Source organism: Canis lupus, chromosome 35 (genome assembly GCF_048164855.1).
Source record: "Canis lupus baileyi chromosome 35, mCanLup2.hap1, whole genome shotgun sequence".
Taxonomy (NCBI): domain Eukaryota; kingdom Metazoa; phylum Chordata; class Mammalia; order Carnivora; family Canidae; genus Canis; species Canis lupus.
Genome location: NC_132872.1, coordinates 2,071,028 through 2,093,763, shown reverse-complemented (window position 1 = coordinate 2,093,763; position 22,736 = coordinate 2,071,028). Strand labels below are relative to the sequence as shown.

Sequence of the window (22,736 nt, the reverse complement as noted above, 5' to 3'; positions counted from 1 at the left end):
TTTGCTGCTTACGTGCCTGGGGGCTCAGGTGGTTAAGCGCCGCCTTGGGCTCGGGTCATGACCCCAGGGTCCTGGGATGGAGCCCGGCTAGGGCTCCCTGCTCGGCGGGCGCCTGCTTCTCCCTCCCCTTCTGCCCCCCCCCCGCCCCCCATCTTACCTCCCCACCCTAGCCCCTACCCGACCAGCAAAGAGGCCTTTGAAGCCAGACAGACCTGAGTGCAAATCTCCGTTCTTGTACTTGTCAGCATGCGGCTTTGGGCAAGCTCCTGAGCTCTCTGGGCCTCCTAACCGTGAGAGGTCTTAGGGTGGCGTGGACTGTGCCCTAGGGCACCCAGCCCAGTGCCTGAAAACGGCAGGTGTTTGATAACATCCGTGCCTTGCTAGAGACACAGCAACGTGGAAATTCAGCCGTGGAGCCCCTCCGGTCTTGCATACTTCCCACTTCCCACGCATTCTCCTGACAAAATCTGACTCTATCATCAGGGGTCCCCTGTTTTATTTTCCTTTGCCGCTAAAGCACTGACTCGGCGTGAAGTCCCCGGCGGTTACTTCAGCTAACACGGAGCACCTGCCATGTGCTAGGCACCGCAATGCTCGAAGTGGGTCCTTACCCACTGCGGGTGACGGTCTAGCCACAGAATGGCAAGCAAATAGTTCTAAAACAAGGCAGGGTATAGTGAGATTCAAGATGCTAGGACTTAGGAGGCGGCGGGCGCCATCTGGGCATGGTGTGCTCCTACCATTCCTTCCCCGAGGAAGAGTTCTGCAGGGCTCCCGTGGAAAAGGCAGCTACGTAACTTGCTATATAACTTGCAGGGCCCCGCATTAAGAAGATGAAGAGTTTCAGTGATAGCAGAGCCTTAAACCAAGTGTGGGGCCAGTGTGAGCACAGGGCCCCTCACGGTGGTACAGGTCACAGGCCCACCAGCCAGCCCTGAGCACCACCTCTCCATGACCCCCGTGCAGGCCCCTAGGATCCTGCAGAGACAGCAGCAGCTGCCTCCAGGAGAGCTGGGCACCGGGCAGACCCTGTGGGCGATGGGCCCGCAGGAGGCCAAGCTAGTGATCATGCGTCACGGCTCCTCACTTCTCCCTGAGGAGACTCATTTCCGTCTGATGAGAGTCACCGGGGGTGACGCTGGGTTTCCACAAGCTGAAATGGACAGCAATTTCCTCGCCGTGAGAAAGAGCCACCCTGCAGTTGTCTCGGGGTGCTTGACGATGGCCTGCCCCTCACTGTGTCTTCTCCCCGTCACCACAAATTACCAGCCCAAGGTCAGGAGCCAGGAAAAGCGATGGGAGCCACTGATGCTAACAATCCCTAACGTGAAAGTTCCAAGGACACTCTGTCCTCAGACACAGATGCCATGCACGGAAACTGAAATAGGACCGTCATAAATAATACACATAAAATACATAAATATTTATTTGATACCAGCATAAAAGTGAGATATCAGGTGACATCCTTGTGCTGCTGGTTGGGCCCTCCGAAGGTCAACTAGGCCATCCCTCTGCCTCTAGCTATTTCAAGGCAAAAACAGAAAATTCTGTGATGCTCCACTTTACTGGGGCAGTAGTCGTCTGGGAGGCCATCTCACAGGTGCGGGGATGCACGGGGCTGCCGTTGCTGCTTCCTGCCCGCTGCTCTGCTGCCCGTTTCTGACTTATTTGACCCTCTTCAGAGCCCAAAACAGGTCCCTGCTGATGCCTCAGTTTGGTTGAGGACCTTTTTTTTTCCGTGCACTGCCTTTGGGAGCAGCTGCAGGCAACCCAGCTCCACTTCTTTTGCTCCATGCCAGACGTCAGGCCAGAAGGACATACGGCTAGGCATGGGATCCTCCTGGAGTGATGCCACACGTAAGGAAATAAGAGGCGTACCATGTTTAATCATGCTGCACCTGCCAGGTCAGGCCTGACCTCTGCCCTCTACAGCCCTCACGTACAGAAAGGGTTATAACCCTGCTCTGCAGCCTCAGCTCTGGCATGAGGACATCCTGAATGCCCCTACTTTGAAATGAGTTTAGGGCACACAGCCAGGTCCCTCCAGTGGCATCCCGAGTGATGGCTCACAGCCAAGACGGGTCTCCTGGCTGGTCTATAAGCTGCAGGGGAGCTGGACGCTGGGGCTTGTAGTGAGCCTCTGTGTATCCCCTTTGTGTGCAGCCCGGGAATCAGCATCGGGAACTCAGAAGGTAAAGGTAAGATTTCAGCGTGGCCTGTCCTCTTTAGAAATGACATTTTTTGGCTACTATCAAAAACCAGGAAAATAACATGTGCCAGAGCGTGGAGAGAAACTGAGCCCCTCGTGTACCGCTGGCGGAATGTAAAATGGTGCAGCTGCTACGGCAAACAGTACGGTGGTTCCTCGGAACATTAAACTTACCATATGACCCAGCAATTCCATTTCTGGGTATGTTTCCAAAAGAACTGGCATCTCGAAGAGATATGCGGAGACCCATGTTCACAGCAGTAAGATTCACAAGAACCAAAAGGGGGAAGCAACTCAAGTGTCCACTTCGACACAAATGGATAAACCAAATGTGGCATACGCATACAGCGGAATATCATTCAGCCTGAAAAGGGAAGTAAATTATGATACACGCTACGACAAAGATGAACCTGGAAGACATTACGCGAAGTGAAATACTCCAGTCGGGAAAAGGCCAATACTGTACGCGTCCACTTACATCAGGTACCTGGAAGAGCCAAAGTCCTAGACGGAGGGTACAACGGTGGTTGTCAGGGGTGGGAATGGAGTGTTCTTATTCAATGGGTACAGGGCTTCAAGATGAAAGGGTTCTAGAGATTGGTTACACGACCATGTGAATATGCATCATGTCACTGAACTGAACAAACAATCCTAAAACTTCTCTGGAACCACAAAGACGTTGAATTGCCAAAGCAATCTTGAAAAAGAAAAACAAAACTGGAGGCATCACAATTCCAGATTTCTAGCTATATTACAAGACGGTAGTAATTAAAACAGTACGGCACTGGCATAACAATAGATGCACAGATCAATAAAATCAATGCACAGATCAGAAAATTAGAATTAAACCCACAATTATATGGTCAGTTAATCTTCCACAAAGGAGGAATGACTATCCAATGGGAAAATACAGTCTCTTCAACAAGTGGTGCTGGGAAAACCGGACAGCACATGCAAGGAAAGGAACCGGACCATGTTTCTTACACCACACACAAAAATGAACTCAAAATGGATTAAAGACCTAAATGTGAGCTCTGAAACCATAATAATCCTTGAAGAGAGCACAAGCAGTAATTTCTCTGATATCAGTTGTAGCAACATTTTTCTAGACATCTATCCTGAGGCAAGGGAAATAAAAGCAAAAATAAACTATAGGGACTACATCAAAATAAAAAGTTTCTGCACAATGAAGGAAACAATTAACAAAACTAAAAGGCAGCCTATGGAATGGGAGAAGATATTTGTGAATATCTTTTATCTTTCTTTTTTTTTAAGATTTTTTTTCTTTTAAAGATTTTATTTATTTGTTCGTGAGAGACACAGAGAGAGAGAGAGAGCACGAGAGGCAGAGACACAGGCAGAGGGAGAAGCAGGCTCCGTGCAGGGAGCCCAACGTGGGACTCGATCCTAGGTCTCTAGGATCGTGCCCTGAGCTGAAGGTGGTGCTAAACCGCTGAGCCACCCGGGCTGCCCCTATCTTTCTTTTTTTTTAAGATTTAAAAAATTATTTTACAGAGAGAGAGAGCACAAATTGGGGGAGGGCACAAGGAAAGGAAGAGAAAGAATCCTCAAGCAGACTCCTGCCTGAGCAAGGAGCCTGATCCAGGGCTTGATACGAGGCTTGATCCCAAGACCCCAAGATCATGACCTTTGCCAAAACCAAGAGTCGGCTGCCTAACTGACTGTGCCACCCAGGTGCCCCTGCAAGTATTATTCCTGATAAAGACTTAGTATCTGAAATACATAAAGAATCGATATATATAAAACCAAATAATCCAATTTAAAAATGGGCAGAAGGCATGAACAGATATTTCTCCAAAAAAGACATACAGAGGGCCAATAGACACATGAAAAGATGCTCATCATCACTCATCAGGGACATGCAAATCAAAATTATGCATGAGATATCATCCCACAATTGGCGGAATGGCTAAAATAAAAAAAAACACAAGAAACAACAAGCGTCGGTGAGGATGCAGAGAAAATGGAACCCCCATGCACCGTTGCAGAGAATGCGAATTGGTGCAGCCATTGCGGAAAACAGTATGGAGGTTCCTTAAAAAACTAAAAATAGAGCTACCTTCCAATCCAGGAATAGCACTGGTGGATATTTACCCCCAAAATAGGAAAACACTAATTCAAAGGGATACACACACCCTTAGGTTTATTGCAGCAATATTCACAATAGCCAAGATTTGGAAGCAGCCGATGTCCACTGATCGAAGATGTGGTATATATCACAATGGAATATTTTTCAGTCATAAAAAAGAAAAAAATCTTGCCATTTGCAACGACATGGATGGGGCTAGAAAGCATAATGCTAAGGGAAATAAATCAGTTAGAGAAAGCCAAATAAGCATATGACCTCACTCCTGTGTGAGATTAAGAAGGAAAACAAACAAGCAAAAGAAAAAAGAGAGGGATCCCTGGGTGGCGCAGCGGTTTGGCGCCTGCCTTTGGCCCAGGGCGCGATCCTGGAGACCCGGGATCGAGTCCCACGTCGGGCTCCTGGTGCATGGAGCCTGCTTCTCCCACTGCCTGTCTCTCTCTCTCTCTCTCTCTCTCTGTGTGACTATCATAAATAAAATTTAAAAAAAGAAAAAAGAGAGACAAACCAAGAAACAGGCTGTTAACTATGGAAAACAAACTGATGGTTACCAGAGAGAACCTGGTGGAGGGGACAGGGGATGGAGGAAATAGATGATGGGTATTAAAGAGCACACTTAACTGTGATGAAAAAAATAAAATAAACAAATAAACATAACAACAGCAAAAGACACTACTGAACTCTACATTTTAGAAGTGGTTAAGATGGGAGGCAGCTGGGTGGCTCAGTGGTTGAGTGTCTGCCTTTGGCTCAGGGTGAGATCGAGTCCCGCATCAGGCTCCCCGCCTGGAGCCTGCTTCTCCCTCTGCCTGTGTCTCTGCCTCTCTGTGCCTCTCATGAATAAATAAATTTAAGAATCTTTAAAAAAAAGAGGGAGTGGTTAAGACGGTAAATTTTATGTTGCATTTTACCACTATTAAAAGTATTTGCCACTATTAAAAATAAAAATATCAACAACATTCTGTTGTTTCTGCATATAAAGCAAATATTTATTAAAATTCTTGACCTGGGATCCCCAGGTGACTCAGCGGTTTGGCGCCTGCCTTTGGCCCAGGGCACGATCCTGGAGACCTGGGATCGAGTCCCACGTCGGGCTCCTGGTGCATGGAGCCTGCTTCTCCCTCTGCCTGTGTCTCTGCCTCTCTCTCTCTCTCTATGTCTATCATAAATAAATAAATCTTTAAAAATAAATAAATAAAATTCTTGACCTTATACAAAGGTTCAAAGAGACAAAGATGCAATATATCCCATATATTACATGAAAAAACTCAGAATGAAATAAAAAACTACTACAACCCCACTACCCAGAGACAACTGCTTTTGATAACACGATAGACCTCCTTCTGCATTTGAACATATACATGCATATACATCTCTGTCCGTCTATAATTTACAGCATTCAATAGGTATGATTACATATGCCACCTTTTCACTTAATGCATCCTAAGTATTTCTGAAATCTCCTATAACATGACGTCTTATGGCTTCCTGATATTTTAATCATATGGACATAACCACAATTTATTCAACTGTTGTTCTATTTCTGAGCATTTAGGTTGTTCCAAGTTCTTCAATATTTTAAACAATATTGTGATAAACATCCTTATGTATATACTGTTGTCCAAATTTGCAGTCATTTCCTTAGAATCATTTCCCAGAGGTGAAGTTACTGAGTTTAAGGCTGAGTGTGGGGGATCCCCAGGTGGCTCAGTGGTTTAGCGTCTGCCTTTGGCCCAAGGCATGATCCTGGAGCCCCGGGATCGAGTTCCATGTCGGGCTCCCTGCATGGGGCCTGCTTCTCCTTCTGCCTCTCTCTCTCTCTCTCTGTCGTTCATGAATGAATAAATAAATAAAATCTTAAAAAAAGAAGAAAAAGGCTGCGTGCGTTGAGCCTGGTGGTGGCACCCCCCCCCCCCCACCCCGGGCCCTCCCTCACAGCCCTGTCTCGGCTCCCAGGGCCAGGGCTCACCCTATGCTCCCCGCTGTCCCTGCCAGGGCCGCCGAGACTGGAGACTCTCTCTCCTTTCACTTCTACTGGATTTGACTCCTGCAGGTGCTGGGGAACTAGATGCTCTGGGATTTCGGCGAAGTAAAACAGGACCCCTGTGTCACTCTGGGCTTAACTTTGTAGGTTCAAACATCTTACAAAAAGTCCAGAATCCGTCGTGGGAAGGGACTTAGAGAGATGGCCTCATCCAACCCTGTCATTTTACTGAGCAGGAAAATTAGGCACACAAGGAGGATGATATTCCCTTAGCTCGATGGACAGTTAAAATGGAACTTGGCCTATCGCCCCAGCGAGGTTTGGGGTCACAGCAGGGAGCAAAATCTGCAGCTCACTGCATTGCCAGGCTCCATAACAGCTGTGGGGGCAGCTGAGGCCACCTTCTGACAGCCTGAGTGACAGCTGCCTGGTGACCACTCAGGAGCCATAAAACTCTCTCCAGGACGGCAGCTCGGCCCCCCTGCAGTCAACTCAGGGAGCCAGGTCCCAGACGGATGACACTGGCAGCCCTACATGGGCCGGCCTGTGGCTGTGGGGTCTGCACTTGGCCAGTGAGGAGCAGAGAGGACCCAGGCCTGCCTGTTCAGGACACAGAGCAGGGAAGGACAGGGACAGGAGGCCCCATCGCCGAGCAGCTGCCGTGGGCCAGGTCCTGGTTTGCCCCCGACCCGAGCGCGGCCCTTCCAGGCAGGCATTTGCCCCGTTGGCAGATGAGGCTCGGAAAAGGTCAAGAACTCGAGCAAATGTCGACCTGAGAGCAAGTGAGGACCGCGGCGCCGCTGGCCCTCCGACAGCGCAGTGTTCTTTCTTCCCCCATAGGCTCGTTTATTTATTTATTTTTTATTTTTTAAATCAAAATAACTTTCTGTTGAAGTCGAGTTGCCACGCGTTGCATTAGTTTGAGGCATACACCGTGGTCACTTGACAGCCCTGTACGTTGTGCCCTGCCCACCGCAGGTGGCCGCTGCCTGTCACCACAGCGCGGGGACAGAACCTGGAGGGCATCCGTGCGCTGCTCCGTCCCCCCCGTGGTGGCCCCCGTGTCTGTGCCAGCCCGCTCATCGCTCATGAGGACCCCAACACACGTCATAGAGTAAAAGAGACACATGTGATCACACACACGTCCGCAGGCGGGTTTCAGGTCACGGTGCGGGGCGAGCGGGCGCAGGTCAGTGGAGGACGTCAGGAGGTGGCAGCGCGGTCCCCGAGTCCTGCTGGGACAGGGACAGGCCGGCCGAGGGCCGATCCGTGGTGGGGAAGCACGACACACGGAGCTGGCGGCCGCGGGCTGAGAACCGGGCCCAGAACCACTGCACCCCCGAACCCAGCCCTGCACGACAATGGGACCTGCCCTCATTTTCCTCCAGACACCACCCGGTTCCTCCAGGGCAAAATTCCTGCAGAGTTGTCTAAGCTCTCCTCCAAGTCCTTTTTTTCTGATTCTATTTTTAAAATGTGCCCTTATTAATGAATTACTGCCTTTTTTTTAAAGATTTTTTTTGAAATTGTATTTATTTATTCATGAGACACAGAGAGAGGCAGAGACCCAGGCAGAGGGAGACGCAGGCTCACTGCGGGGACTTGATCCACGGGATCATGACCAGATCAACCCCTGAGCCACCCAGGTGCCTCCTCTCCATCGACCTTTTAGGTATTTAAAGATCCCTAAACTTCTTATAAAGGGCATCTCGTTGTAACGTGTTCTGGTACTTTTTTATTTGGTGTGGATTGAATTGTGCCCCTCCCCCCAAAAAAGAGTGCTGTGAGTCCTGTGCTCACTACTCCGGAGAATGTGATCTGTAGAAGATCTTTTACAGAGATAGGGCCTTTGCAGAGGTCACCGGAGTGGGCCCTACACCAACATGACTGGTGTCCTTATAAAAGGGGGACATTTGGACATAGAGACACATATAAGGGGAGAACGTCCCATGCAGACTGGAGTTCTGGCCCAGGTGCGACCAGAAACCAGGAGATCACGGTGGGACACATCCGTCCTTGGGCCCTCAGAGCGAGCGCGGCCCCACCAGCACCTTGACCTTGGACCTCTGGCCTCCAGAACCGTGAGAGGGCACCTGGTCCGTGGTACTTTGTGATGGTGGCCCCAGGAAATGAATACGTCATCCGCTACCATATTCTTGACATGCACTTGTTAATGAATGAGGCTGAACGGGGCCCAGGGTTCCTCGTTTCCCCTCCCCGTCCCATTATACGGTATTACCCGGTTTATCCATTTACCCTGAAAAGCTAAATGGCTCACTTACCGGCTCTTTGACGGCGCAAAGGGCGGCGGCCCCATCCCCGATCCCGCCATGCGGGGCCCTACAGGGGACGGGCCCTTGGGTCCTGGCGCAGCAGTCAGAGCAGCAGCACGCGTGGCGAGGCCATCCTAACGGCTAAACCCTTGGCCTGCCTGGTGGTTGGAAAGTGGTATTTCCCGGTGTCTTCAAGTTGCATATTCCTGATTCCTAAGGAAGCTAAACATCTTTCTCCGTGTTGGCTGACGATGTTTTCTCTTGCAAAACACATGGTCGCGTGTTCCTTGTCTTTTCTTCTTACTTACTTCCAGTTCTTCATGTATTCTGGACCCTAATCCTGCGCTGATTTATGTGTTGCTAGGATGTTCTCTTATTTCACATTTTTTGCTTTATTTATGAGTGTCTTTAAAAAAAAAAAAGATTTTATTTATTGGTTTGAGAGAGAGAGAGCACAAGAGCAGGGGAGAAGGAGAAAGGCTCCCTGCTGGGCAGGGACCCCAGTGATGCGGAGCTCCGGAGCTTGACCCCAGGGCGCTGGGGCCATGACCTGAGCCCAAGGCCGATGCACCCCGAAGAGGCTTTATTTTCCAGGGCAGTTTCGGCTTTACAGAGCAGAGGGTACAGGCCGTCCCACACTGCACCCAGACCACCGGCGCCCCCCCCCCCACCCGTGGTGCATTTGTTACAATCCCTTTACCCACGCGGGCACATCATTACCAGCTTCTCAGTTTAACGTGGAGACGTGTTCCCTGTAGCAGTCAGCGCTCTCCCTCCGGAGATCCTCGTCGGAGCCGGCCCGGCTCCCGCTCGCTCTAGGCTTTGTCTTCGCTCCTCGCAGGCCCGCCCGCCGAGCTGGGGCTCCCTTCTGGGGCTGCTGCACCCGGGTCATTACAAGGTCAGAACAGGGGGCACGAGCAGAGACGGCGGCCCCAGGACTGGAAACAACGCACAGATGCGGCTCATCTCACCGGAGGGAGACCGAGCAAGCCCCGGGCTGCTGCCCACCCTTAACCGGTGGCGTGTTGGGTGGGCCACCGCCAATAGGCCGCGCGGAAACCCGACGGCTGTCCCCCTTCTGAGCAGAGGACACATGTGGCCTTTGCAAGAAAGCAGGTTCCAGGAAAAGAGCTCGGTTGGTCTCCCCCTCCACCCACGCCGCCCGCTGCACCTGCCACTTTACATGAGCGGACGATGCTGCAAGTCTGGCCTGAGTCATAGGGAGAAGATTGAGTGACGCTCAGGAAATGCTGCTCACGGAAGCGCTAGAGTGGTGAGAGCCACGGAGATGTCTGTCAAAGGCGGCCCACCAGCGAGGCTGCCGCACCTCCTCGCCATCGGGCAGCTCCCTCCCTGGGCCCGCTCCACCTGCACCTGCACCTGCACGGGCAGCTCCATCCCTGGGCCCCGCTCCACCTGGGGCAGCTCCATCCCTGGGCCCCGCTCCACCTGGGGCAGCTCCATCCCTGTGCCCCGCTCCACCTAGGGCAGCTCCATCCCTGGGCCCGCTCCACCAGCACAGGCAGCCAGAGACCTGCTGGCACCTGCCACCAGGGACGCCTGCCGGCTTCCCAGAAGAGGCCACAGAACCCGAGGAGGGGGGAGGCAAGTCCAGGGAGCAGGGAGGGTGGAGGGGGAGGGGGAGGCAGATCTGAGTAACGGAGGGGGAGGGCCGAGAGCTGGAGGGACAGGAGCAGGCCCACTGGCCCAAGAGCAGAGGCCAGAGCTGACAAGATCGAGCACCCTTTGACCCGCAGGTTTATCTTTCGTGCTCCTTGAAGCACCGTGAAACAGAGCCAGGGATGACATGGGGCCCTGGCCGGGTTCCTGCCAACACGGGCGGGACTCCCCGGTTCAGGATGTGAGCCCTGGGGTAGGAGTGGAGGGAGGCAAGGCTACCAAAGGGGCTCGGGGACCGCTGGCGGGCGCTGCACATGCGCTGTGTCTTCATTGTGGCGGCAGCTTCCCGGACCTCCGCGTGTGGCAAAACTTACCAGATTGTTCATTGTATTATTATTAATTTATTACTTTAAAGAGAAAGAGTGAGTGAGAGAAAGAAAGCACAAGCAGGAGGGGCAGAGGGAGGAGGAGAGAGAATCTCAAGCAGACTCTGTGAGGCGCGTAGAGCCCGATATGGGGCTTGATCTCACGACTCTGAGATCATGACCTGAGCAGAAACCAGGAGCCGGACGCTTAACCGGCAGCACCACTCAGGCGCCCCAGATCGTGCACTTTAAATATGTCCAGTTTAGTCAATTATATTTTTTTCTTAAACATCAGTGATTTCTTTCTTTTTGTTTTAATTTTATTTATTCATGAGACACACAGAGAGAGGCAGAGACACAGGCAGAGGGGGACGCAGGCTCCATGCAGGGAGCCCGACGCAGAACTCGATCCCGGGACTCCAGGATCATGCCCTGGGCCAAAGGCAGGCGCTAAACCGCTGAGCCACCTGGGCTGCCCAGTCAATTATATTTCTAAATAGCTGTTAAAAATGATGAAACAAGGGGTGCCTGGGTGGCTCAGTCAGTCTTGATTTTGGCTCAGGCCATGGTCTCAGGGTTGTGAGAGTGGGGAGTCTGCTGGAGAGTCTCTCCCCCAACCCTGCTCTGTCACCTGTGCACACACCCTCTCTGAATAAATAAATAAATAAATAAATAAATAAATAAATATATAAACAAACAAACAAATAAATAAATAGGTTTCTTTTTTAAAAACTACAAAACCTGTGTGGTGGTGATATTTATTACATATGCCTCTTGATAGACGGAGGAAAGACGGGAAGGCTATTCCCCAAAGTGTTACCAGTGATTAGTTCTGGGTTGTGGGATTACCGAGAACTTCCATTTTCTTCTTTTCTATACTTTACAAATTTTCCAAAATAGGTATGTTCCACTTCTGTAGTCAGGAGAAAAAAGCGTTTACGTCGCCATAAGAGCCGTCTCCAAGTTGCGGGGACCTTGGGAAGAGGGGCAGCGGGGGAGCCCGAGGCTGTGCGTGGGGGGGATGCTGGGTGCTCGGGGCTGGAAGAGCCCGGCCCGGAGGGAGCACCTGTCGCACCCCAGCTCTGCCCTTTGCTGGCTGAGGGGCCCGGAGCCGGGGACTTGAGCATTCGGTGCCTCGGTTTCCCCAGTTATGACACGGAGAGGACTCCCGCAGCCTCCGCCGGCGGCCAAGGGATTCCGGCCCGGGCAGGCGGCTCCCAGCGGCCTAGGCCCCGCACGGTGGAGACCCGGGAGCGGCACCTGCTGCTCCCCCCATCCTAGCTCCCAGGTATTACAAAGAAGAGAACTGACTTAAGAAAAGCTTTTTTACTTTTTTGTTTTTGAAGATAAAAATAAGGAGGGTTGAGTAATCTCTGAAACCAAAAGCTAACTCTGGAACTGAAGGTTTCGGGAGGCTTCTCTTAACCGGTACCAGAGGTCCCTCTCTCCCAACCAAGCGCAACCCCCTGGCCTCCCGCCCGCGCCCAGTGCCCCGCCGCTGCACCTGCACCCCGGCCTCACCGGGTCGGGATACCGGCCGCTGCTCCTCCTCCAGCTGCTCCCCCGGCCCGGGGTAACCTGTGCCTCCCCGGCCCCGGGGCCGTCTTCCCTTGGCATCCCTTTGGGGGTCCGGGCGCTGGCCGAGGGCCTGAGCCGGTGCCCAGGGGGTTACCACGCTTCCCGGCCTCGCGCCCCTCATCTGTCTGGGGGCCCCTTACCCCGCCCCTGCACGCGGTGTGCAGTAAGCCTTGCACACAGGCGTGCCCTCGGCCTCCCAGGAGAGGGGCCGTGGCTCACACCCTGCCCTCGCCTGCAGGTGCCTCCGGGCCGGGGCGTCGTGCCCTCGGTTATGACCCCTCCGTGGCCTGTTGCCGTCAAACCTCCCTGCAGGCGGCTGGCCGCGGGCGGTCACCTCGGGCTCCTCGCGCAGGCTCCCCGTCCCGGGAGACCGAGGCCGCCCGCGCTCGGGGCTCGGCCCCGGCTCTGGGAGCCTGTCTGCGTCCCGGGCAGGTGCGGGGCGAGGCGCGGCCATCGGGCAGGTGAGCACCGTGCGTGCCCCAGGCGAGAGCCCTTGCTGGCAGTGTTTTCAGAGGCACCAGGCCCAAGGACTGTGATGGCTCTTCCAGCAGGAAGGTCCCCGCCCGAGCCCCCCGGGGGTGTGCGGGTGCCGTCCCCAGGACGGCGTGGGGGAGCCCGGCAGGTGGGGCGCACCTGCGCGGGTGCAGCCGCCCGGGCCTCCAGTCCTCCCACCCGCCGTCGGGTCAGCTTCGGGGAGCCCCGCGGCCCCCTCGTGCCCACCACCCTCGCGGGCCGCTCTGCCCCAGGCCCTGCTCACGGACCAGCCCGCCGGCACCTGCCCTGGCTCCGCTGGGTCGGGCCCCTCACTCCCTCGCCCCGCCACGGGGCAGCCGCCACTCTGCGCCCATCCTCGCCCCGGGAAGGGGTCGACGACACATCCTCCCGATGCTTGAGAGCATCGCATGGAAAACAGCATTTCCCCGACTTGAGACAGGGTTTCCATACCTGCACATCACCTGCTCTACCTTGCACTTGGGATGCGCCATCAAATCAATGTTAAACCACCTCATTTTGTGGGAAAATATACTTTGCTAAAGAACACAGAGCCTGGGAGGGGGATGGGGGGAAAGGGCACGGGGTGATGGGCATGAAGGAGGGCACGTGATGGGATGAGCACTGGTGCTATGTAAGCCGGATGAGTCACTGACCTCTACCTCTGAAGCCAATAATACATGATCTGCTAATTAATGGAGTTTAAATTTAAATATATATATTGGAAAAAAAACCCACAGAGCCCACAATGATAGGTTAATATATGCAGCCTCTCTTGTTCCTTTTAAATAACCCATTTATACAAACTCCCACTTTGGGACATCCAGTGAGCTCAGCAGTTGAGCATCTGCCTTTGCCCCAGGGTGTGACCCCCGGGGTCCTAGGATCGAGTCCCACATCGGGCTCCCCCGCAGGGGGCCTGCTTCTCCCTCTGCCTGTGTCTCTGCCTCTCTCTCTCTCTCTGGGTCTCTCATGAATAAATAAAATATTTAAAAAAAATAAAAAAATAAAAATAAAAAACCCCATCTCAAAAAAACAAACAAAACTCAGTCTCCAAATCCTTCTATTCTTGGTCAAGGCAGGCTTCTCTTGAGCTAGATATGTATTTTTCTCCCATGGCCATTACAATAAATATTTACCTATTGAAATCCAAAGTCCTCTGGGGGAGAGACGAGCGGGCCGCGGCAGCACGCTTTGGGAGACCCTGAGGTAAGAGGTGGGCAGCTTAAGGCCACACCCACTGCAGCAGGTGTGCAGGGGCTGTGGGCAGGAGGACCTCTGCCTGGAGGACTCACTGGCTCCCCGCTGGAGGCCAAGGACCAGGTCCCCCACTGCTCCACTGGGAGAGGGGTGCAGAGGACAAGGCTAGGGCCTCACCGTGCCATGAGAAGTCAGCTCATCCTGGGAGTCCTGCCTTCAGGCCACCGTCAGAGCACGTACCTCCTGCCAGTCGGTGAGCTCAGAACTTAGGACATCTGAGCTCCGTGGGGCCTGGCCAAACCGGAACTCAGGAGCTGGGCGCTGGAGGGCACCTGGGGGGCTCAGTCGGCTCAGACATGTCTTTGGCTCAGCTCATGAATTCAGGGTCCTGGGGTCAACCCCACGTCGGGCTCCCTGCTCCGTGGGGAGTCTCCTTGTCCCTCTCCCCCTGCTTGTGCTCTTTCTCTCTCTCTCTCAAATAAACAAACAACATCTTTTTAAAAAAAGTTTGGGGACTGGAGCTTTAACTCTTTAAAAACAGGTCAGTTGGGGATCCCTGGGTGGTTCAGTGGTTTGGCACCTGCCTTTGGCCTAGGGCGCGATCCTGGAGTCCCTGGATCAAGTCCCGCGTCGGGCTCCCTGCATGGAGCCTGCTTCTCCCTCCTCCTGTGTCTCTGCCTCTCTCTCTCTCTGTGTCTATCATAAATAAATAAATAATCTTTTTTAAAAAAAGGTCAATTAAGTGGTGCAATGGGGGCACGCATATCGCAATTTCTTAATGGTGCCCTGCACCTTCAGCATAGAAAGTACGTCCACACCTTGTGCTTGGCACCTCACTGCCACCTCTGAAGTGGTCAGAGCCACTCCAGGACTGTTGACCCGGTTCACATAGGAAAAAGCTGGGGTTCAGAGAGGCTCAGGCCTGAGCCCCCAGGACAGCATGCAGTGGTGAACAGCGTGGGTACTTTACTCCCTAGAACAGTACCCTGAAGTCTGGACGAGCAGCCAAATAAGCAAGGTTAGGGATCCCTCCCAAGACGTAGCAGATTTGAACTTGTTAAGAATTAACAGGCACCCCTCGAATTCCAAGTCGATTGTATTTCAAGGTGGGGTCTAAAGACGCTTCACCCCAAAACAGGATTTGTAGGGTACGTAGGTCCTCGGGTTAGCCTGACGAGGGCCGGTTAACCCGCAGACCCCTGAACGCCCGCAGCGGGCTTTCAGAAAAATATTACTGGTGCCGGAGTCAAAACAGGAAGGTGATCGAGTACTTTTTATTTCTCTCCAATGCCTGCCTAAGATCTGAGGCCAGATAGGGGAATGCACATAATTTCCCCCTGCCGTCCTATTTTAGAATCAGAAGACAGAGGGTGGTGTGGGGGGCAGGGAGCAGGCTGGGGAAGCAGACAGTTGGGAAGCAAATAGGGAAGCTGCGAAAGGAAGCAGCAGGTCCCTGGAGCCAGCTCAGCGGGAGGGGGGTGGCGGGAGGGCTGGGGACCCTAGATCCTCTCCCATCCAGGAGGCTGCTTTCATCACAGAGATGACACGAGAGAGGACCTGCTAACTGCGGGGGAGTCTGGGAGACTCAGAGGCTGCAGAACAAAGAGGGGAGAAGCAATTCTGACAGTGGGATTTTCTAGGGGAAGACAAACGGGTTTGCAACTGGCGTAATCAGAAATGGGTTTAACCCCCTGCTACTGTCTGCAGGCAGCCGGAGGGGACCCCCTGCCTCGGCCCAGGGACCCCCTGCCTCGGCCCAGCTCTGCCACCAGCCTCACCTGCTGCTGCACGAGGGGATGGTGGTAACTCAAACCTCCCCGCGGGGCTGCGGTGGGGAACGAATGACCCGGACAGTGGGTGTCGGGCACGCAGGGGACACATACACACACCTTCCCCTGGCCTGGCTGGTGCCCTCACCTCCTGACAGAGGCCTCAAGGCCACCAAGGCTGTGAAGGCAGCCGCTCTGTCACCCCCCCCTTGCACCCAGCCTTGAGGCCACAATTGAAGGATCCGGGAGGCCTTTCATGATTCAAAATGGGGCTAAAGAGATAAGGGGTGTGATTCCTTTTTTTAAAATTTATTCATGAGGGACAGAGAGAGACAGAGGCAGAGACCCAGGCAGAGGGAGAAGCAGGCTCCATGCAGGAGCCCGACGGGGGACTCGATCCAGGGACCCCAGAGTCACGTCCTGGGCAGAAGGCAGATGCTCAACCCCTGAGCCCCCCCGGGTGCCCTGAACACATTTTTTTAAAAAATCATTAAATGACCTCCTGAATACACTGTAGTTATTCAGTATTTGCTGAATGAATGAAGTTTTAGTCCCACTATCCCAGGTCTGGCCTCAGTTTTTTGGTTAGTTTTGTTTAGCAGCTCTTCCCTGGATGACAGCGCCAAGCCCTCAGCTGGTTTCCCCTCTAGAAGCTCCTTCACCCGGACCCTCCCTCCGCCCCCCGACAGGGACCCTGGAGGCAAAGAGGGCCAATGAGGCTGCCCAGAGGTTTCCTCCCACTCTGCTCCCTCTTGCTCGAGGCCAGCTATGGGACACCCTCTGGATTCGGCTCGGGAACAGGCGGGGACACCCAGACGCCGTCTCCGGGGATCCAGGCCCTGGAACCCTGCTCAGTTAGCTGTTCCCTCCGGCTAACAAAGAGCTCCTCTCCCTCGATGGCTGACTTCGTCTTGCCGTTCTCTCCTGTGCCCACTGTGCCGGGATATGGAGAGGCCCTGAGCCTCTGGTGGGACCCCAAGGGAACCATTCGACCGGAATAGTTTATTCATGAGAGACACAGAGAGAGAGGCAGAGACACAGGCAGAGGGAGCCCCATGTGGGACTCGATCCCAGGCCCCGGGATCACTCAGTCGGAAAAGTAAGGCCAGTTCAATGGGGAGAATCCTTTTACAGTGCAGGCAGATCAGAAACTACCACGTTGTACACTCTGAATACCTTATAATCATATCTGTCACCTATATATACCCCCAGGAAAGCTGGAAAAAGGAAAAGAAAGGAAGGCCGGAGCCGGGGCACGGGCAGGGTCAGGGCTATGGAGGGCAAGGGCGTGAGCTCTGCAAGAGGGGGCGCCGGACAGAGCCTGGTAGAGGTGAGCGGGAGGCAGAGCCGGAGTCGGGAGGAGGCAGGTGTGTCCACTCCCCGAGGTCAAGGATAAAGGGAGCGTTTTCAGGGAAGAGGGCATGGCCAAGGGTGCCGACGCGGCGGAGGATGGAGGCAATTGCCTCCGCTTCCTGAGCTGGGTGGCCACGGTCCGCCCCTGGGACCACGCGCGGGGCCAGGCCCTCTGGCTGGATCCTGTACTGAGGAAACCTCCCGGTGGGGCTGGACGGGTGGACCCAGGAGGGTGCGGACCCACCACCCAACCCCAGGGACGAGTCCCTGAGACCCTACTGAGCAGAAACAGGGTGGGACGGAAACTAAACAAATTGTTCCTTTAAAGTCACCTGATATTTACGTCTCAGTCATGTTTGATTTTTGGCTTCTCTTTCCTGTGGCAGGATATTCAAAGAAAACAAATCTTTAGAAGCTTCAACTCCAAAGCAAAGAGGCCTCTGTGTGCCTACTTCTGGTCTCCGCTTTAGGAACAAACCTCCTTTGCTCTTTGGTCTGAATTGTGTCCAAGGCAGACAGAGCCTCCTGGCCAAGACGGGGTGCAGCCCGAGTGTCTGCTACAGCATCAGAGAGCCCGGCCGGACCAGACCTTGACACCTTGCCCGGGCTTCCACTCCAGGGGCCCAGACGGACCGACGGATGGTGGTGCCAGCTGGGAGCAGAGAGCACGGGGCCACATCCCTGCCCCAAACCGAAGTCCTGCCAGCTCGCCCCCTAGGGACCAGATACTTGGTGGGGAAGACAGGGAGCTGAGAAGTCACCCAAGGAAGGCAACCCAGGCTTTGCCTGGGATTTGGAAACAGGTGGTCCATTCTTGGCTCTGGTCATTTCCAAATGACCCAAAAAGCTAGAGAAAGAGGCCCGAGGAGGGGAAATGGAGACAAATACTGGAGCCTAAGCAGGCCCTCCTCCTGCTCTCTTGACAGCAACCCCACAGCCGCTGGGTTGTGGCCTATGCTAGGTGGGGACCATCACCACAACGCCGCGAGGTGCCTTCAGATACAGGACCAGGGGCTCCGAGAGGCTAGAGGCTTTCCAGGGCCACAGGACCCTAAGCAGCAGGGCCTGCTTTCCAACTCAGCCCCCGGATGCCCAGCCTGTGCTCTGTCCATTGCATCGTCCCACTGCCCGGACAGCAAGAGGGCAGGCAGGACAGCCTTTCGGGTCTTGTCAGTGGCTAAGGAACAGTCATCTAGTGAACACCGGGCAGGGGATTTTTGCAGAGCAGATGGCCAACGGTCCTGCCCAGGGATCAGGACCCTTGTTTGGTGACCTAATGCAGCCCCTGCAATGGGGGACAGATGAGTTTCAGGTAAAGGACCCTAATGTGTCGTTCAAAAAGCCCTGCCAGGGGCCCTGTCCACCTCAGGGTTTGTCCCCACGCCAGGGACCCTCCTTCCTGGTCACTGCGTCATAAACTGGAGGTCAGGGCAAGAGTAGCCCAAGGAGCCTCCAGAAAATTCTGTCCTTGTAGACAGGAAGACAGAGGCCTGAGGCCCAGGGTCACGTCCACAGACGTAATAGCAGCACCTTCCTCGCAAGTCGTCTAAGGATTGAGACCCTGCAAGCCGAGCAACCCGCAGTCAGCCCGCCGCTGTCCCTGGTGTCCTCACGATCTTGCCCACCGGAGCCACGGCCCTAGGGCTCTGGAAGGAAGGGTGCCTCCCGCTCTACAATGCAGGCCTCTGACCCACCTGGCTGTGCAGGTGGGGTGACAGGAGGAGTCAGAGGGAGGAGGGCTGGAACCCGGCCTCACCTGCCTCTAGGTAGGAGGCGACCTGGGGGTGCCCTGCAGAGCCCCCCCCCCCACCTGGTGCTTTGGGTTTCTTCTGGGAAATAAGCTGGCCGTTGAGGAGGGAGCCTTCGGGGCCGGGAGCCTCCAGCTGCACAGCGGGACTGCTGAGAGCGCGGGCCTGGGGAGAGGAGGGGGCCCCCCCGCCACACTGCCGAGCCCCCCCACCCCGGGCTGCTCCGCCCCTGGCAGGGCCCAGAGCCTGCGGGTTCCCCACCCGCCGGGCTTCCAAGAATCACAGGCAAAGGTGTCACTTGACAGTTGGCAGACAGTTAGCTCTGTGTTCCTGGAAGCTGCAGTCCAGGAAGGGGGGGGCGGGGGGCAGGGGGGTGAAGGGGGGGCAGGGCAGAGAGGGGCACGAGGGGAAAGGCAAGAAGCAGGAGCGAGGAGGGCTGAAGCCAGACTGAGCCGCCTGCCCCGTGTGCAGAGGCTGCCGGGAGAGGAGGCCAGGCCGGGCCGTGGCCCTGAGCAGCCCCACAGGGGGCGGGGGACTGAGTCCTCGGCCTCCTTCTCCTGGGCCACTGGTCACAGAATAGGAGCAACGTGGCGTCAACGGGAGACCCCGCAGCACGGGAGGCAGGGCCCGTGGGGGCCATCCTGCCGGTCCCTGGAGACGCGCAGGCCTCCCCTCCTTTGGCCCAGACACACCAAGGCCGGCTGCTCCCCAGGGGGCACCGCGGACGCCCCTGCAGCCGCCAGCGGGGAGCCCACAGCCGCCCGGCCGGCACATCCTATAGCCTCCCACAGCCTCCTGCAGCCTCCCCCAGCCTCCTACAGCCTCCACTGGGGAGGCCGTGGTCACGCCTTGGATCAAGCACCTGCGGGGTGCTGAGCCGGCCCCACCCCTGCCCCCCGGGGCCGGTCCCCAGGATGCCCCCCGCTCCCCAGCAGGGGACCAGCCCAGTGGGAGCCACAGCAGCAGCATCCTCGTCCGAGGTCGCGGGGCTCAGCTGCCCGGGCCAGGGGCCGGCAGGAGGCCGCATAGCCCGACAGCAGCGCTGACGCCACCGCTCAGGCGGCCTCGGGGGCTGACCCCAGCCAGTGGGACGGTCTGCGAGACCCGGACGCAGCCCGGGGGGCCCTGGGTGGTGGACACCCTATGGCTTGTAGGGCAGCCCCCCCGCGGAGTCCAGGGCCGGGACCACCCGGTGGGTGCCCCCCCAGCCCCGGGCCCGCGTGTCACGGGGCAGCCACCACCCCAGGAGGCGGCCTGCTCCCCCATCTCCAGGCAGCGGGGCACCTGCGGGGAGCTCGGGGTTGGGGCACAGGCCCGGACGGGGCACTCCTGCCGGGGCCCTGCACACCGTCACCCCGCGCTCCGGGCTGGGGCTCCAGGGGAGCACCCCTGGGTGCCAGGCTGCGCACCTGGGGCCCGGCAGGCCCAGCCCGCCCCACGCGGAGGAGCCTCCGGCGCCCAGCACCCCCCTCAGCGGCAGGCCCCGGGCGGGGCGGCGGGCACCGTTATCACCCCCGGCGCAGGGCTGCGGGCAGGGCTGCGCCGGGCCCTCTTATCGCTCCCCAGGCCCTGCGCCGCAGTGCACTGCTGGCCCCGAGGATGGGGGGCTGCAAGGCGGGGCCCGGGTGGCTGCCCAGCTCCTTGCTCTTCTGGAACGGTCCCCGGAGCAGGAACGCGCCAGGCAGTCTGGCAAACAGAGGGAGCGCGGCCCGGCTTGGACACCATGTCATTATGGGCAAGCCCTTCCTTCCCGGGTCCCTGCCTGTGAAACTGGGGGGGTTGAGGAGGGTCACCCCGGAGCCCCGTGCGTCTCTAAAGAGTTAGGGTCCTACAACCAACCACCAGGGAGGAGGCCACGCAGAGGGAAGACACTCCGTCCCGTAGCAGACCAGCTGGTAGCAGAGTGGCCCCCAGCCCAGTGTGCTTCCCGGCCCGACACCCTGACCTTCTAGAAGGCCTGTGGAGGAAAGGTTTGCAGATGAAGGGATGGCTGCTTCCGGGCTCCCCATCCCAGATCCGATCCACACCACCAGGCTCCAGGTGTGGACTGGGAACATCTCAGAGGGGCTCCAGACCCATGGGGACTTGGCACCCTACTGGGTGGGCGCTCACTCCTTGGCTCCTGTCCAGGGACGGCAGGGCTTCCTGGGTGTGTGGAGAGCTGGCCCCAGAATTGGGCCCAGATAATAGCCCTGCTCTTATCAGTGGGCCAAGGGCTCCAAGGGGGGTGTGTCTGAGAATCAAGGGCAGGTTCAGCAGAAGAAGGAAGGGGGTGCAGGCCAGCTGAGACCTCCAGCCTGGAAGGAAGGACTCCCTGAGGGCACATCCAAGGCTTCAGGGACTGGCGTAGTGGGAGTCAAAGGAAGGGGCAACCTAGGTCCCTTGAGGAGCAGGGAAGCCTGATCCAAGGGGCCTTCCTAAAGAAATCCTAGGCACCTCAGGTTGGGGGGTTGACACAGACCCAGAAGCTACGTCCCAGAGCAGAAGGGGTTATGGCCACCTTTGAGAACCTGAGAAAAGTTATGATTCTGTCCTTGCCCAGTGGGGAAACCAGGGCCCAGGCTTTCTGGGAGATGATTCACACTTGGCTTAAGCCTTGGAAGACCCTGGGGCACCTGGGTTGGCTCAGTCAGTTAAGCGGCCGACTCTCGGTTTCGGCCGAGGTTATGATCTCAGGGTTTTGGGATCAAGCCTCACGTCAGGCCCTATGCTCAGTACGGAGTCGGCTAAAGCGTCTTTCTTCCTCTCCCTCTGCCCCTCCTCCCCGCCTCCCATCTGGTCCAGCTCACGCCTGCCCTCTCTCTGAAATAAATAATCTTAAGGAAAAAAAAAAGACTTGGAAGGCCCTAAGTCTTGGAAGGCCGAGTCCCCTGTGCGGCTGGAGGTGCAGACCCCGTTGGCAGAGTCTGATGACCGGTCACAGGGCTCTGAAACCCGGCAGAGCAGCAGGGAGAAGGCAGGAGGGCCAAGCAGGACCAGGCCGAGGGTCTGGGGCTCCAGGCCGGCACCCCCTGGGTACCCAGCCAGCTGCCTGCACATCTCCCCATCCAGGCCTCGGCCTGGGTTCCCGGTTTCTCTTCCCCTCTGGCCCAGGCTCAGACCAGCCCAAGGACGCCCATCTGGGAGGGAGCCTGGGCCTGTCCTCACTGCTGGGCCACCTGAGCTGAGCTGCGTCCTCTGAAACCCCCCAGCCAGGTGACAAACACAGACATGTGTGCCATCCTGGGGTCGGGGGCTCGGGAGGCCTCGCGCCCTCTTCTCCACCTGCAACTGGGGACGGCAGGCTCTCCAGACACACAGGACGGCTTCCGCTTGTAGCGTGGGCCCAAGCGTTTTAAGCAGGCGGCGGGAGCTGCTTGGGGCAAGGCCGAAAGCCAGGCTGCCTTTCCGTAGGCCGGGGAGTACCCTGCACCCCTTCCGGAGCCCAAGAACCCGAGTTCAGCGGGGAGGAGAGCTGAGGAAAGGCTTGAACGTGGAGGGGCCTGGGCACAGAGAGGCCCTGAGACCAGGGCAAAGAGGACAGGAAAGAGCTGGAGGCCCTGGGCTTGGGTGGGGAGCCCAGACAGCCAGAGCCAAGGAAAAGTGGGGGCTGGAGAGGAAGGGCCGAGGCCGCCAGGAACATTCCAGGTGGGAGCAAGAAGGAAGGGCGGCCTGGAGGGGCCCCCGCACACGGAACACCGACGTCTCCGTCACGGGTCACCCACCTCTCCAGGCTGGGCTGACGCCCCCGGAGGGTGGGCTCCTGCCCCTCACCCCCATCCCAAGCACGAGCACGCGCACGTAGGCACACGCGCCACAGGACATGATCCCTCGGCGACATCCCTTCCTCTCACCGTCACCACACCCTGATTCCACCCGGACGCCAGGGTGGCAGGAAGCAGTGTGGCTGCTCTGGAACTTCAGGGTGGCAGCATCACAGGGGCCCTTGACAAGACTTCAGATTCGGATTGTGCCCCCCCTCCCCGAGATTCGGGTCAGTGTTCCAGGGACCCCGTGATTCGAGGGCGGAGGCCCTCGGAGAGCACGAGCACCCTGTTA

General features: G+C 56.5%; 1 long non-coding RNA gene across 1 annotated transcript; it reads right to left on the bottom strand.

Moving 5' to 3' along the window:
- Positions 1 to 1,399: 1,399 nt before the first annotated feature.
- LOC140625237 (uncharacterized) lies at positions 1,400 to 4,740 on the bottom strand. The gene is made up of 3 exons (XR_012024602.1): positions 2,688 to 4,740; positions 2,384 to 2,573; positions 1,400 to 1,840 (listed from the first exon to the last, which is right to left on the bottom strand). It is a non-coding gene; the product is annotated as an uncharacterized lncRNA (long non-coding RNA).
- Positions 4,741 to 22,736: the final 17,996 nt, after the last annotated feature.